Source organism: Saccopteryx bilineata, chromosome 3, assembly GCF_036850765.1.
Source record: "Saccopteryx bilineata isolate mSacBil1 chromosome 3, mSacBil1_pri_phased_curated, whole genome shotgun sequence".
Lineage (NCBI taxonomy): Eukaryota > Metazoa > Chordata > Mammalia > Chiroptera > Emballonuridae > Saccopteryx > Saccopteryx bilineata.
The window spans coordinates 299,916,816-299,931,563 of NC_089492.1; the positions used below are offsets into that span (position 1 = coordinate 299,916,816).

The following is a 14,748-nucleotide window of genomic DNA, read 5'->3' on the forward strand; positions in this document are numbered from 1 at the left end:
AGAACTAAACAAAACACAACTCTGCTCTACCCAAAGCACCTCTCCAAGTTTGAGTGGGATGTTGCAGGTGATGTCCTTTCTTAAAAATCAAGCCATCAATAAGACCCCAGAAAGGAATGGTTTAGCTTCAACAAGCATGCAGATCCCTTGGGGATGAGCACTCCACTTGAAGGTATGGTTCTGCAGGTCTGCTGGCCCATGATACAGCATCTTTATCTAGGTCCCTGTGGTGCCTGCACTGCTCCCTCAGAGCTGTTTTCAGCAGCACTGGCTGACGGCTATCAGACACAGCAGACCTTACACTTCTGGATACTATGAGGGCAATTTCACCCTTTCAGTTACTAATCAACAAATCACATGAAAAAAAGAAAAAGCTGATGAACATTTGATGAACTCAAGATACAGGCTCTGACGGCTAAGATCAGATATCCTTACCAAGTGCACAGTGAAATAGCCTAAAATACTTTACTAAATAGAAATGGCTGTTTCAACATATGATAAACACTAGAATGGATGCAGGGCTCAGAATTAAAACCTGACACAATATATTTGAAAGAAAAATGATATGGAATCTTTTTTAATGTAAGGACGTCTAGAATCAAAAGTTTTAAAAGTTGAGACTGCCTCATAATTGGCAAAAAAATATGTTATGGTTATGGCCTTGGCCAGTAGGCTCAGCGATAGAGTGTCGGCACTGTGTGTGAAAATCCTTGGTTTGATTCCTTGTCAGAGCACACAGGCTCAGCGTTCATTTCCTTCTCCACCCCTCCCCCTCTCCCTTCACTAGATCTTTCTCGTTGTCTCCTGCAGCCAGTTCTTTACTGGAGCAAGGTGGCCCAAGGCACTGAGGATGGCTCCATGGCCTCACCTCAGGCGGTATAAAAGCTAGACACTAAAACAGGCGCCTGCAGAACAATAGTCTCAGATGGGCAGAGCACCCCTAGTGGGCTTGCAAGGTGGGTGGACACCGGTGGGGGTGCATGCAGTAGTGTCTTTCTTCTTCCCTGCTTCTCAATCAAGAGGAAAAATAAAACAATTATAAGTTGTGGTTTTGAGATATCACCAATGCTTATTTTTAAAGTTAATAACTACTGCAAGAAAGCAAGCATTCAACAGGCTAAGATTTATCTCAATAGGTTTTTTTTTAATTGAACTAAATGTCAAATGCGTAATAAAAGAGGTAAATTCATTGAGACAAAAAAAATTATTTCCTCCCCTACTTCTGCTCACCAGCCCCCTCCCTGCGCGCCCTTCTCTCCGGGCCCCTCCCTCTCCTCGGGGTTTCTTCCCTTCTCCTCCTCTCCCCTCGCGCTCCATTCCCCTGTTACTGTCACTCGTCCAGTCCCACCCCGCGCACCCCCTACATTTCCGTCTCTTCATGGCCCCTCACTGACCTCTCCTCCCCCTCTCGTGTCTCTCTCCGTACCCTGACCCCTCCCAGCCCCGCTCTGCGCGCCCCGGGGCCCCTTCGTTGTCACCGCTCCCACACAGCCTCCCCGCGCGGGGTCGGGGACTCTTCTGGGGACCCCGTGTTCTCCCCCCGAATCCCCGCCCCACGGAGAGTGTGCTCTTCCTAGGCCCGGGCCTCTTATTAAATGAAGGTGGGGTCTCAGGAAAGAGTCCGCAGCTACCCAGGCCGCCGGTGGGGACAGTCCGGGCTCTACGGGGCGAGAGAGGCCGGGCGGGCGGAGGGGGGCACACTGTTCGTCTCCAGCGCCGCGTCCGTCTCCCGGGACTTTAAACAGCGTTGGGGCGGGGGGGGCTGACCCCTCGGGACCGAGGCAGAAAACCCCGCGGCAGGGGGGGACCCACACCCCACGGCGGGGGGGCTAGGGCGGAGCGGCCTCAGTTTCCCGGATACCGACGCGGAGCCCCTACCCGGCAGCGAAGCGGGCAGGCTCGGGGCCTCTCACCGGGACTCCGCACTCACCGCTGGGTATTTGGGAGCAACGCTCCCGGCGTCTGCAGCAAACTTCAGCGCCTCCAGCGAACCTCAGGAACCTGCACGCAGGTATGGGGACGAGGAGTGTCAACTTTAAAACCGGAAAACCAGCACGAGATCTCGCGATACCTTCTCTACAGCCGCTCCCGTGGAAAAGAGGTTAATTTATCGCGCGTGCGCAGTGCCTCTAACTCCGGGCGTTTAAATTCGCGGGCTGAGCCTGACCTGTGGTGGCGCAGTGGATAAAGCGTCGACCTGGAAATGTTGAGGTTGCCGGTTCGAAACCCTGGGCTTGCCTGGTCAAGGCACATATGGGAGTTGATGCTTCCAGCTCCTCCCCCCTTCTCTGTCTCTCCCTCTCTTGTCTAAAATGAATAAAGAAAAAATAAAGAAAAAATTTTAAATTCGCGGGCTGAGCACTTCAAGCAGTGGGCGGGGCCTTAATACTGACAAATCAGTAGTAGAAACAACGGAAAATTGGAGGGACCAAAACAGTAGTGTCCTGGGCTTTCCTCCTGCCTTCTTCTGCAGTGATTGCAGTTATTTTCTTGGTTATTGAATTTGACTAAGGCAATATTTACTAAGGTTTAAATATCATTACTCATAAAATTTGTAAAATTTTTTTTCTTATTTGGTGCAGGCGTGACCAACAGTTTTTGCCCCTGGGCCAGATTAGTTAGAAAACCTTTTTTAAGGGACAGATGAAATATTAAAATTTAAAAATGTTAAATACAAAAATGATTCATTTAAGTAAACAAAATTTTATTATGTAATTTGTTTACATAATTGTAATGTGAGTGAAAAAATTTTAATATACAATATTATTTTAATAAAAATATATTTTAATAAAAATATAATTACATACCATATAAATATCCAAACTGTATCATAATCAATTGAAACAATATTTAATTAATAGAATGAGCTTGAAGGGGTTATATCGCAAATAAAACAATTATTTCATTTTACAAACAGCCTGGACATGTTTTCAGTTATCAACTGCAGCCTTTGTCTATGCTGCAATGCCACTTAATTCAGCACACTTGACCACAAAAATAACGAATTTTTTTACCTTGGGTGCACACTGGCAAACTTCGCCTAAAAGAATGTGGGTTTCACATCACCGCTTAATGTCAAATAGTTCATATCAAGTACAGACGAGTACAAAAGTTGTAAATCTTTATAATGGAATTTTTTTTTAAATAAAGAATTATCGCGAATCCATTGGACCAATTATTGGAAGTTAACCCTAGATTAGTCACACCCGGAATTCTTTTCCGCATATCACTATCTTATTAAATATCTCGATTTCCAATGATCAAAGACGCTTTCGCTTCTGAGTAGCTGAGATTTTAAAGCAGTGAAGAATATTAAAAATTTAATCGTGGGCCGCATAAACTCATTACGTGGGCCGGATTTGGCCTGCGGGCTGTATTTGGCCATGCCTGGGTTAGAGTGTCATCCTGATACGACAAAGTTACAGTAACCCCGATAGGATACATATAGGAAGCAAGCTATGAATTTATAAATGAGGGGGAACACAAATCCATGTTTTATGTCTCTCAGCATCCCTACCTTGCCTTAATATCAATCATTTAAAACATTGAGGATTTTTTTTTTTTTTTTACAGGGACAGAGAGAGAGTCAGAGAGAGGGATAGATAGGGACATTCAGGAATGGTGAGAGATGAGAAGCATCAATCATCAGCTTTTCATTGCAACACCTTAGTTGTTCATTGATGCTTTCTCATATGTGCCTTGACCATGGGCCTTCAGCAGACTGAGTAACCCCCCTTGCTCGAGCCAGCGACCTTGGGTCCAACTAGTGAGCTTTTTGCTCAAGCCAGATGAGCAGGCGCTCAAGCTGATGACCTCAGGGTCTCGAACCTGCGTCCTCCACATCCCAGTCCAACACTTTATCCACTGCACCACCGCCTGGTCAGGCAAGGAATGTTTTGATGATGCCCCAAAGATTGAATGTTGGATAATAACGTTAACATATGCATTTCTTTTAAAATTGTTATTAGATACTCCTGGTCAAGTTGCTTAGTGAGTTAAAGCATCCTTCCAATATGCCAAGGTTGTGGGTTTGAACCTGAGTCAGGGTTCTTACAAGAATCAACCAACAAATGTATACATAAATGGAACATCAAATGGATTTTTGTCTCTTTTTCCTATTCTCTAAACATAATAAATAAAATTTTGTTTATATTCAAATATCATTTAAATGAAGCCTTTACTTGAATGAGGCTTAATTTTTTTAGTGATGTATTGCAGTAGTTCTCAAACTTTTTGAAGTTGGGGCACATTTTAAATTCTACAAATAATTGTAGGTGCACTATATTCAAAATTCTGAGAAATACGTTATAATAATTAAGTCAAATATTAAAAATTATATATATAAAATCCAAGCATGCTTTTTTGGTAATTAAACAGAATAAATATGACAAAATTAAATTTATTCTGACATTATAAAACTTTTTTTTTTTTTTGTATCTCTCCGAAGCTGGAAACAGAGAGAGACAGTCAGACAGACTCCCGCATGCGCCTGACCGGGATCCACCCGGCACACCCACCAGGGGGCGATGCTCTGCCTTTCCGGGGCGTCGCTCTGTTGTGACCAGAGCCACCCTAGCGCCTGGGGCAGAGGCCAAGGAGCCATCCCCAGCGCCCGGGCCATCTTTGCTCCAATGGAGCCTCGCTGCGGGAGGGGAAGAGAGAGACAGAGAGGAAGGAGAAGGGGAAGGGTGGAGAAGCAGATGGGCGCCTCTCCTGTGTGTGCTGGCTGGGAATCGAACCCGGGACTTCTGCACTCCAGGCCGACGCTCCACCACTGAGCCAACCGGCCAGGGCCTATAAAACATTTTTATGTTGCATTTTTTGAGTTATGCTTTTTAGAATTTATAAAAAAAAAAGGAGTTGAAAAATAAAAAAAGAGGCCCTGGCTGGTTGGCTCAGTGGTAGAGCATCGGCCTGGCGTGCGGAAGTCCCGGGTTCGATTCCCAGCCAGGGCACACAGGAGAGGCGCCCATCTGCTTCTCCACCCCTCCCCCTCTCCTTCCTCTCTGTCTCTCTCTTCCCCTCCCGCAGCCAAGGCTCCATTGGAGCAAGGATTGCCCGGGCGCTGGGGATGGCTCCTTGGCCTCTACCCCAGGCGCTGGAGTGGCTCTGGTCGCAACAGCGCGACGCCCCAGAGGGGCAGAGCATCGCCCCCTGGTGGGCGTGCCAGGTGGATCCCGGTCGGGTGCATGCGGGAGTCTGTCTGTCTCTCCCCGTTTCCAGCTTCAGAAAAGTACAAAAAAAAAAAAAAAAAGACAAACAAGTTATATTTATATATATATATTTATACATTCTTAGTAAGATTTAGTAAATTCAGCAAGTACTGGCACAAATGTGTTAAGTACTTTCATTCTTGTGTTTATGGTAAACATAAGTATTATAATGATGTGTTAATAATAAATAAATTAATCATGTGTTAACAAAAAGAGTGGTATTTCTGTAATGAAATGGTATAATAGAGTAACTATATTTATTTTTATATCTGAGCACATGCCACAAACCAGCACAGCTAGTAATTTCAGGTCTCAAGTGGGAATGGTGCGGAATTAACAAAATACATGAAATTAAGAAAATACACTTAAATAAATTATGGGGTCAGGAGGGCCCTGTAATTGCTGTTGGGAAGAACAAAGCACACCCAAAAACCGCACCTTGCTTTATTTATAGGGCAAAGTGAAGCCATTAGCAAATCAAAGTTCTCTGATCACGTTTCCAAGGCAACCCAAGAATTTTACCAAGTGCAGAAAAGCCCCACCAAACATAACATCTTAACTTTACACCAAACAAAGGATAGAAAAACTTGCCTCCAGACTTTCCAGGGAATGTGGGGGGTAGGATGAGTGTAAACAATCCAGCACCACAGCTTAACAGCCTTTTACAACCTAATCAGGCAAGTGAGGTGGGGGGTTGGGCAGACTGTCAGCTTACAGCCAATTTCCCACACCTCTGTCTCCCAAAAATGTAAACTTCAAAATCCCTGTTGGATTTTTGCTCCCCAACAGGCACATATTTCTCTGGAATACCATAGGGCGCACCTGGAAATTTTCTAGGGCACACCACTGCACCCTGGCACACACTTTGAGAACCACTGATGTTTTGGAATCTATATTAAATGCATCACCTCATTCATTATACTTTATTATTTTTCCCAGTGGGTATTTCGGATAGTGTGTGACAATATTTCCTGCAGAATATCATTCCAAATTGGTTATATTTGTAGTGTTTCTCTACCTAGTATAACTGTGATATTTGATTATTAATGAAGAATTGATCCAATCAATGTGATGCCATGGATAAAGCACTGACCTGCTAACGCTACGGTCTCCAGTTTCAAATGCTGAGCTTGCATGGAGAAGGCACACATAAAAGTGGGTGCTTCCTGCTTCTCCATTCATTCTCTCTTTCTCTGCCTCTCTCCTCTCTCTAAAATGTATAAATATAGCCTGACTAGGCGGTAGCGCAGTGGATAGAGTGTCAAACTGGAATGCGAAGGACACAGGTTCAAGACCCCGAGGTCAAAAGCTTGAGCACGGGCTCATTTGGTTTGAACAAAGCTCAAAAGCTTGGACCCAAGGTTGCTGGCTCAAGCAAGGGGTTACTCAGTCTACTGTAGAGCCATGGTCAAGGCACATATGAGAAAGCAATCAATGAACAACTAAGGTGTCACAACAAAAAACTAATGATTGATGCTTCTCATCTCTCACCATTCCTGTCTGTCTGTCTGTCCCTATCTATACCTCTCCCTGACTCTCTCTCTGTCTCTGTAAAAAATAAATAAATATAATGTACAAATATAATCTAGAGTACAATGAATCAGTACATTCCTATCTTCATTGCAAAGGTTGGGTCTGATACTAGAAGAGATTCTGTCTGGTTGTGAAAATAAAGAACCATTTTAACAGATTTGTAACTTCTTTATTATATGCGGCTTAAGCGTCTGTTTGTCACCGATAGCTTATTGGTTGCTTGTGTAACTGTACTAGCCAATGGGGTGAAGTTGCCACGGCATTCAAATAGTCCCGCCTTCTGGCATGCCACTTCACAAATTGAGGTTAAAGATTGGAGCAATTATGCTATTAAGAAATCTTAACACCAGAAGGGGTCTTTGCAATGGTACAAGACTAGAGGTTCTCCAATTGAAAAATAATGCCATAATAGCTAAGTCTTTGACTGGCTCCTCTAAAGGTGAAATACATGTCATTCCAAGAATTGATTTGGCTCCATCTCAAACAGGGTTTCCGTTTCAATTGAGACATAGACAATTTCCTGTAAAACTTGCCTTTGCTATGACCATCAATAAGTCTCAGGGCTAAACGCTTAAGAGTGTTGGCATTTTTTTACCTGAGCCTGCATTTGGACACGGTCAACTATATGTTGCCTGTTCAAGAGTTTGTGAAAGAACGGACATAAAATTAAAAATAATTGATGGTCCTCTGCAAGGTGAGCTTAAAAATGATGGAAAGATCTACACAAGAAATGTTGTGTACAAAGAGATCTTTGACATGTGAATTAACATTTTATTATTTAAATCACCTTTATTTATTGAGCTAGCAGTGGCTCTTAAGAAATGTACCGCCAGTGGTTTCCTTCATTGCACTCTAAGCAATTAAGCAAGTAGAAGGGGGAAATCCCATGGCGCACTAAGCAAAGGGGCATCCTCGCCACCTGCCCTGGGTAATTCAGTTTGAATTAGCAGACACCTTTGCACAAATCATTTTAATTACAATTTATAATATCTAGAACAGCGGTCATTTCGTATGACCGCCGGGCTTTCTAGTGATTTTATACTTATACATAATAGTTTTAATCTCTATGGTTGACACTTATAGGACTAAAAGTTCAATGTAATGCTATTCACAAATCATTTCTTGTGGTTATTTCTAATATCTTATTATTTTATTTTTTTGTGACAGTGATGGAGAGACAGACAGAGGGACAGATAGAGACAGACCAGCAGTAACAGAGAGAGATAAAAAGCATTCGTTCTTCATGTGGCTCCTTATTTGTTCATTGATTTCTTTCACATATGTGCCTTGACTGGGGGAACACAGCGTAGCTCAAGCAAGTGACCTTGGACTCAAGCCAATGCCCTTTCAGATCAAGCCAGTGACCATTGGATCATGTCTGTGATCTCACGCTCAATCTGGTGAACCTGCACTGAAGCCAGATGTGCCTGTGCTCAAGCTGGTGACCCTGGGATTTTGTACCTGGATCTTGCTAGTCCCAGTCCAACTCTATAGCCACTGCACCACCACCAGTTCGGGCCCTAACAATCTTTTTAAAAATATATGTATTGGTAATAAATTTGGGAATCTGTGAAATGCAGATTATGGAGATCATACAGAGCTGTGTAGTATTTCCATCAGCCATGTTGGCATAAAAGACATTTCAGTGTGTACACTCCATGAAAGGCAAAAACCACAATATGAACCAAAAACACCAGGCTAGTGAGTTTCAAAAGGAAAGATTATTTTAAAAGCACCTGGTTGTAAGTGGACAAAGACCAAAAAAAGGTGTCAGCCCAAACTGACAGCATTAGATATAGGGGTTACAGCAGGCACTTGCTGGCATGGGGTTACCTGCACTTAGACATGCTCAAATTAGCATATCAGGGTTTGGGGTCTGTTTACAGACATGACAATGAGCAGGAGGAAAATTCTGGTGCAGAAACACAAGTTCTTTTTGATGGAGTACAGGTTAATGAGAGTTGTCCTTTTGGGTGTCCTTGAAAAATTATGAAGATAACGAAGAGCTCAGGAATATGCCAGGAGCAGCTGGGACTTTACATCTCTGACCTGTGGCTAGGCTTTTACAAACAACTATTGTGAATGAAACTCCACTAAACATGAGGTCCCTCTCCAATGAAAGCTTTTCCTGATGTTTCTGCAAAGGTAAACTTTTTGCTACATTTCAAAGTACTAGAAAAGCAGGAAGGGAATAACAAGCAAGTTTAGGACAACCTCACAGTGGAGGCCAAGAGTGTTATGTTTTGAGCCCCAAGTGGGAAGTTGAGTGATGGGAATTTGAGCTTTAAAGGGGCTCTGAATCTAAAATATACAACTTAAAGCTAACATTTGTGTTCACAGCAAAGAAATACGAGGCAGCTAGAACACTTTATCAAACTCAAAACATTTGGGGAAGAGCCAATTTTCAACAAAACCTAAGAATTCAATTTGTTTATGGGAAGTTTTGTTCCTTACAAATGTATGAGGGGCCCTGGCTGGTTGGCTCAGCGGTAGAGCGTCGGCCTGGCGTGCAGGGGACCCGGGTGTGATTCCCAGCCAGGGCACATAGGAGAGGCGCCCATTTGCTTCTCCACCCCCCCTCCTTCCTCTCTGTCTCTCTCTTCCCCTCCCGCAGCCAAGGCTCCATTGGAGCAAAGATGGCCTGGGCGCCGGGGATGGCTCCTTGGCCTCTGCCCCAGGCGCTAGAGTGGCTCTGGTGGCATCAGAGTGACGCCCCAGGGGGGCAGAGCATCGCCCCCTGGTGGGCAGAGCTTCGCCCCTGGTGGGCATACCGGGTGGATCCTGGTCAGGCGCATGCAGGAGTCTGTCTGACTGTCTCTCCCCGTTTCCAGCTTCATAAAAAATACAAAAAAAAATGTATGAGGGAGTGAAGCAAACATATATACAAGAGAGAAATGACTATTTAATCAATAGGTGCAAATTTTAGACATGTTTTTGTCTTTTCTCATTATAAAACACATGCAAATATTTAGATTATAAAAGATGTCAAAATTGGCTGGGGCTAGTTAGCTCATTTGGGTAAGAGTGTCATCCTGAATGAACAAAGTTACAAGTTAAATCCCCAGTCAGGTCACACATGAAAAGCAAACCAAAAAAATGCATGACTGAATGAAAGAGCATATGAATGCTTTCTTCCTTTTCTCCCTTTAATCTCCCTTCCTCTCTCTATAAAAAATCAATTAAAGTTGAGCACTGCTGGGAAAGCTCTGGAACATCTTCCCATATTTTAGAGGTTGCTCATTTGATTTCCATCATGGAACATACAGGAACAGCCCATTGTTAATCTCTCTCACTATACCTGCCTTTCTCAAAGAAAAAAATTTCATGGTCACTGGCATGAGCCAAGGTTGTTGTGTTGAAGCCAATGTATGGCACCAAGATATACACAGAACAACTAAAGTATAAAAGAAGAAACATCATGGGTTAGGACCTAAAGATTCTGAAAGGGAGTTGGAAAGATGTGAAGGTTAAACTGGAAAAGGGAAGGTGATAGATGTGACCTTTCATGATGTGTGTGAAGGGTGAAGACATCTTCCATCTTTTATTGACTGGGGATTCCAAGGTTTTCCAAGAGAGAGTAGAGAAGGTGTAGGAAAAGACAAGCCTGGCAGGACTGTGCCATACACTCTGCTTCCATAGGATAACTCAGGTATCCCCGTGGCCCTGAAAGACAGCTTTTACTTCACACAGTTTCCACCTGACTTCATGCTTCTGTGAGGAGCAGGGTCTCTCTTCATCTCCGGGCATAAATCTTTGAGTCATTTCTGCATCCTCAGAGCACCGCATTACTCTCTACTTTAAACAGTGAAGACTTTTCAGGATTCAGGTAAAATTAACATTCATCAGAGTTTAGTTAGAAGCTAGTAAAAACACATGTCATTTTACTATTATTGTAGCAACCCCACATCACAAATAATGGAAAGACACTTGAGAAGCCTACTTCTTCTCAAGGTCACATTTCCTTCATTTGTAGCATAGTCATACCAATTCCACTTCTACAAATTGGTGATAATTCACTCTACCTGAGACAAAAAAAAAAAAAGAGGAAACCAGACAATCTGATGGAGATAGAGATGTTAGAGTTTGAGAAACTAAAAAGTAGATACTTTGTGCAATAGAGTAGAAAGAAGAATCCAAACTGAGACCACTCACATAGTCACTTGAATCATGACAGACACTTGCTTTGCAGTGAGGAAATCATGGTCTTCCCATCACGTGGCTCTGCATTGGGAGAGTCTATAAATCAAAGTGACTTTTCATGCCTACTTCATACTATTAACAATAACAGTTGGGAACAATTTTGTTTTTCATTTTTTGTTGCATGAGGTTCTAGAACTTTTTCTATATATTTCGGCATTGCTGACTCCAAATCTGAAATCCAATTTTTGGTGCATGCTCTAGTTTTAATGCAATTTAAAATTTTTTTTGTTACACTTAATGGCATGCATTGGTTTTTAAATTGGAGTTAAAGGGCAACAACTCTGGAATTGAACATAACCACAAGGCAATTTATGTTTTACAAACATCACATTTACATAATTGTAGTTATTTTTAAATGTAAAAAATTATTATCTAATTAAAAAAAAACACCCTCTTATTTTGTTTTAAGATTGAATCATGGCTTCTTCGAGTAGGCGTAAATGGAAGAAGAGTCCTGACACCTTCTGTTATATATGTGGCTGGTACACACTTCAACGTCAAAGGCGCAATATTTTATCATTTGTGACACATGCATATATTGCCTATTTTCAGGTTCCCCTTGGCGATCAAGACAAGAATTGGACTCCTCATATTGTGTATCATAATTATGAGGAAATGCTTCATGACTGGACAAAAGGTAAATGCAAAGAAATTCCTTTTGTTATTCCCTTGGTTTAGCATGAACCTAAGAACCACACCAGTGACTGTTATTTCTGTCTGATTCATACAAAGGGCATCAGCAAAAAAAACGGCATATGATCGCATATCCTAATATTCTTTCAGCAATACGACCTATCCCACACTGAGACACTCCGGTTCCAGTTTTCAATGGTTTTATTTCTTCTAAGGACAAAGAAAGTGAACATGGTGATCAAGTGTATTTTGATAAGATGCATGAGGAAACGGTTATAGAATCTGAAGGGTCTTCTTCTGATGCCAAGCAGTCATTAACCCCTCAGCAGTTTAGCCAACCCAAATTGAACGACTTAGGAAGAGATTTGGGCCTATCAAAGAAAGCAGCTGAGTTATTAGCCTCCAGGCTTCAAGAAGAGAATGTGCTTCATCTGTCAGCTAAAGCAGTGTTTTTCAACCAGTGTGCCACGAAACACTAGTGTGCCGTGAGACATGGTCAGGTGTGAGTATAAATACATTTAGAAACTATATTATTAACTATATGTATAATATGTACTGTGTTAGAGTGTCATTTTGGTAGGTGGTGTGCCCCAGGATTGTGTAAATGTAAAAAATGTGCCGCGGCTCAAAAAAGGTTGAAAATCACTGAAAAGCCCTGGCCGGTTGGCTCAGTGGTAGAGCATCGGCCAGGCGTGCAGAGGTCCCGGGTTCGATTCCCGGCCAGGGCACACAGGAGAAGTGCCCATCTGCTTCTCCACCCCTCCCCCTCTCCTTCCTCTCTGTCTCTCTCTTCCCCTCCCGCAGCCGAGGCTCCATTGGAGCAAGGATGGCCCAGGCGCTGGGGATGGCTCCTTGGCCTCTGCCCCAGGTGCTAGAGTGGCTCTGGTTGCGACAGAGCGACACCCTGGAGGAGCAGAGCATCGCCCCCTGGTGGGCAGAGCGTCGCCCCTGGTGGGCGTGCCGGGTGGATCCCGGGTCGGGCGCATGCAGGAGTCTGTCTGACTGTCTCTCCCCATTTCCAGTTTCAGAAAAAATACAAAAACAAAAACAAACAAACAAAAAATCACTGAAAAGTATCCCATTTCAGGAAGCGTGACAAATTTTTGTGGACTTTTTTTCTGAAGACGAACACTTTGTTTACTGTCATGATATCAGTAGTCTTCTCAGCCAGCTAGGTATTACCACTTAGTCCAACAGAATGGTGGCTATTCCTTGACAGCTCTAAACGGAGTCTGAAATGTGTTCTCCTACACAACAGTAATGTTTATGCAGTGGTTCCAATTGGTTATTCAACTCATCTGCGAGAAGATTATGATGATATAAAAATTGTCCTTGACTTACTGACATATGAAGAGCATAACTGGATCATTTGTGTGGATCTTAAAATTGTAAATTTCCTGCTAGGACAAGAGAGAGATTTCATGAAGTATCCTTGCTTTCTGTGTTTATGAGACAGCCGAGCTTGGGAGAAACACCGGCCACTGAAGGAGTGGCCAAACTATGAAGCTCTGGAAGTAGGAATGCAAAATATTGTGAATGAACCTGTAGTTCATTGAGACAGGATCATTTTCCCCCCATTTCACATCAAACTTGGCTTAATGAAGCCGTTTGTTCAGGCTTTGAATAGAGAAAGTGAATGCTTTCAACATATTATTTCTGGTTTTCCTGCCTTGTCTTTCAAGAAGATAAAAGCAGGTGTATTTGATGGACCTCAAATTCGAACCCTCATACATGATAAAGAATTTGCCAGGAAGATGAATAAGGAGGAGAGAGCAGCATGGCAGTCTTTTGTGGCAGTTAGAAAGAACTTCCTTCAAAAAAACAGAAAATTATGAACTTCTGGTTCAAAGGATGCTGTTGGTTTTCTGCAACTTGGATATAAAATGAGCATTAAGATTCACTTCCTGAACAGTCATCTTGATAAGTTTCCGAAAATCTTGGAGCTGTTAGTGATAATCAGACTACTGCTGGAGCATCAAATGAGATTGTCCTCAACAAGTACACAAATGCAAGAGCTACAAAGGCAAAATTTTGCCTGAATCAAATTTAAATAAGTTTTGAGCAAATTTTATGATTAAAATAAATGTTTTAATATGTTCTATTTCAAACTTGTAGACAAATTCTGATGCAATCATGTCTTTTATTGTATTAGTGTGTTTACTGCATTATATAAATTATTATATTTTCACAAAGATGATGCCCAAGAAGACATTCTATTTCATTATGTTAAACTAAATGTTGAAAATTTTACAAGATGAAAACCTAAAATCTTGAATAGCAAAAAATCTGTAGCTTACAGAGAAAAACTAATGTCTGATTTTAAATCAGCACACTCAATTTAGGTAAGAACAAGTGTTTTTGTGGATGCAACAAAAATTTTGTTCCCCGGGGTAAATATTGCTCCCGAATGTACTCCCCCTGAAAACCGCTTTTACTTATATGTGCGCCTCAGGGAGTCCCTTCATCTGCATTCTTCAGCTTCATTCCCACCTTTCCTGAGGCCCCAGGTTGGCCATCATTTGTTGCAAACCATCGTGACAAAAAATTTTGTGGGTCTGGGGTGGGAACAGTAGAGGATTAGAAAATAAACACAGAAAGAAAAAAAATGGGATTGGGAGGTCTTATGGTGGCTGATGGCCTACCAAAAGTGCCCACACTGCCAAAAGCTTTATTTTTATAGTGTAAAGCAAAGTCATTTGCACATCAATGGGAGCTCAGAAAGAAAGTCACATTTCAGCTTGACCAGGTGATGGTGCAGTGGATAGAGCATCGGACTGGGATGCGGTGGACCCAGGTTCAAGGCCCTGAAGTTGCCAGCTTGAGCACGGGCTCATCTGGCTTGAGCAAAAAGCTCACCAGATTGGATCCAAGGTTGCTGGCTTGAGCAAGGGGTTACTCAGTCTGCTAGAGGCCCACGGTCAAGGCACATATGAGAAAGCAATCAATGCACAACTAAGGTGTTGCAACGAAAAACTGATGATTGATGCTTCTCATCTCTCTCTGTTCCTGTCTATCTGTCCCTATCTATGCCTCTCTCTGACTCTCTTTCTGTACCTGAAAGGAAAGAAAGAAAGAATGGAAGGAAGGAAGGAAGGAAGGAGGGAGGGAAGGAAGGAAGGAAGGAAGGAAGGAAGGAAGGAAGGGAGGGAAAATCACATTTTAGAGGCAA

General features: G+C 42.7%; 1 protein-coding gene across 4 annotated transcripts in view; it reads right to left on the reverse strand.

The window, feature by feature from the left end:
- The window catches only part of LOC136331928 (zinc finger protein 420-like), a 70,261-nt gene that overhangs the window by 20,692 nt on the left and 34,821 nt on the right, over positions 1–14,748 (reverse strand). For 3 of the 4 annotated variants that reach the window (XR_010730562.1, XM_066271097.1, XM_066271095.1), the window contains exon 1: positions 1,931–2,055. The exons of the other annotated variant lie outside the window; for it this stretch is intronic. The gene's annotated coding sequence lies outside the window, so the exon portion shown is untranslated. Of the gene's footprint in view, positions 1–1,930; positions 2,056–14,748 lie in introns of those variants that run through there. 4 annotated transcript variants of the gene reach the window in all.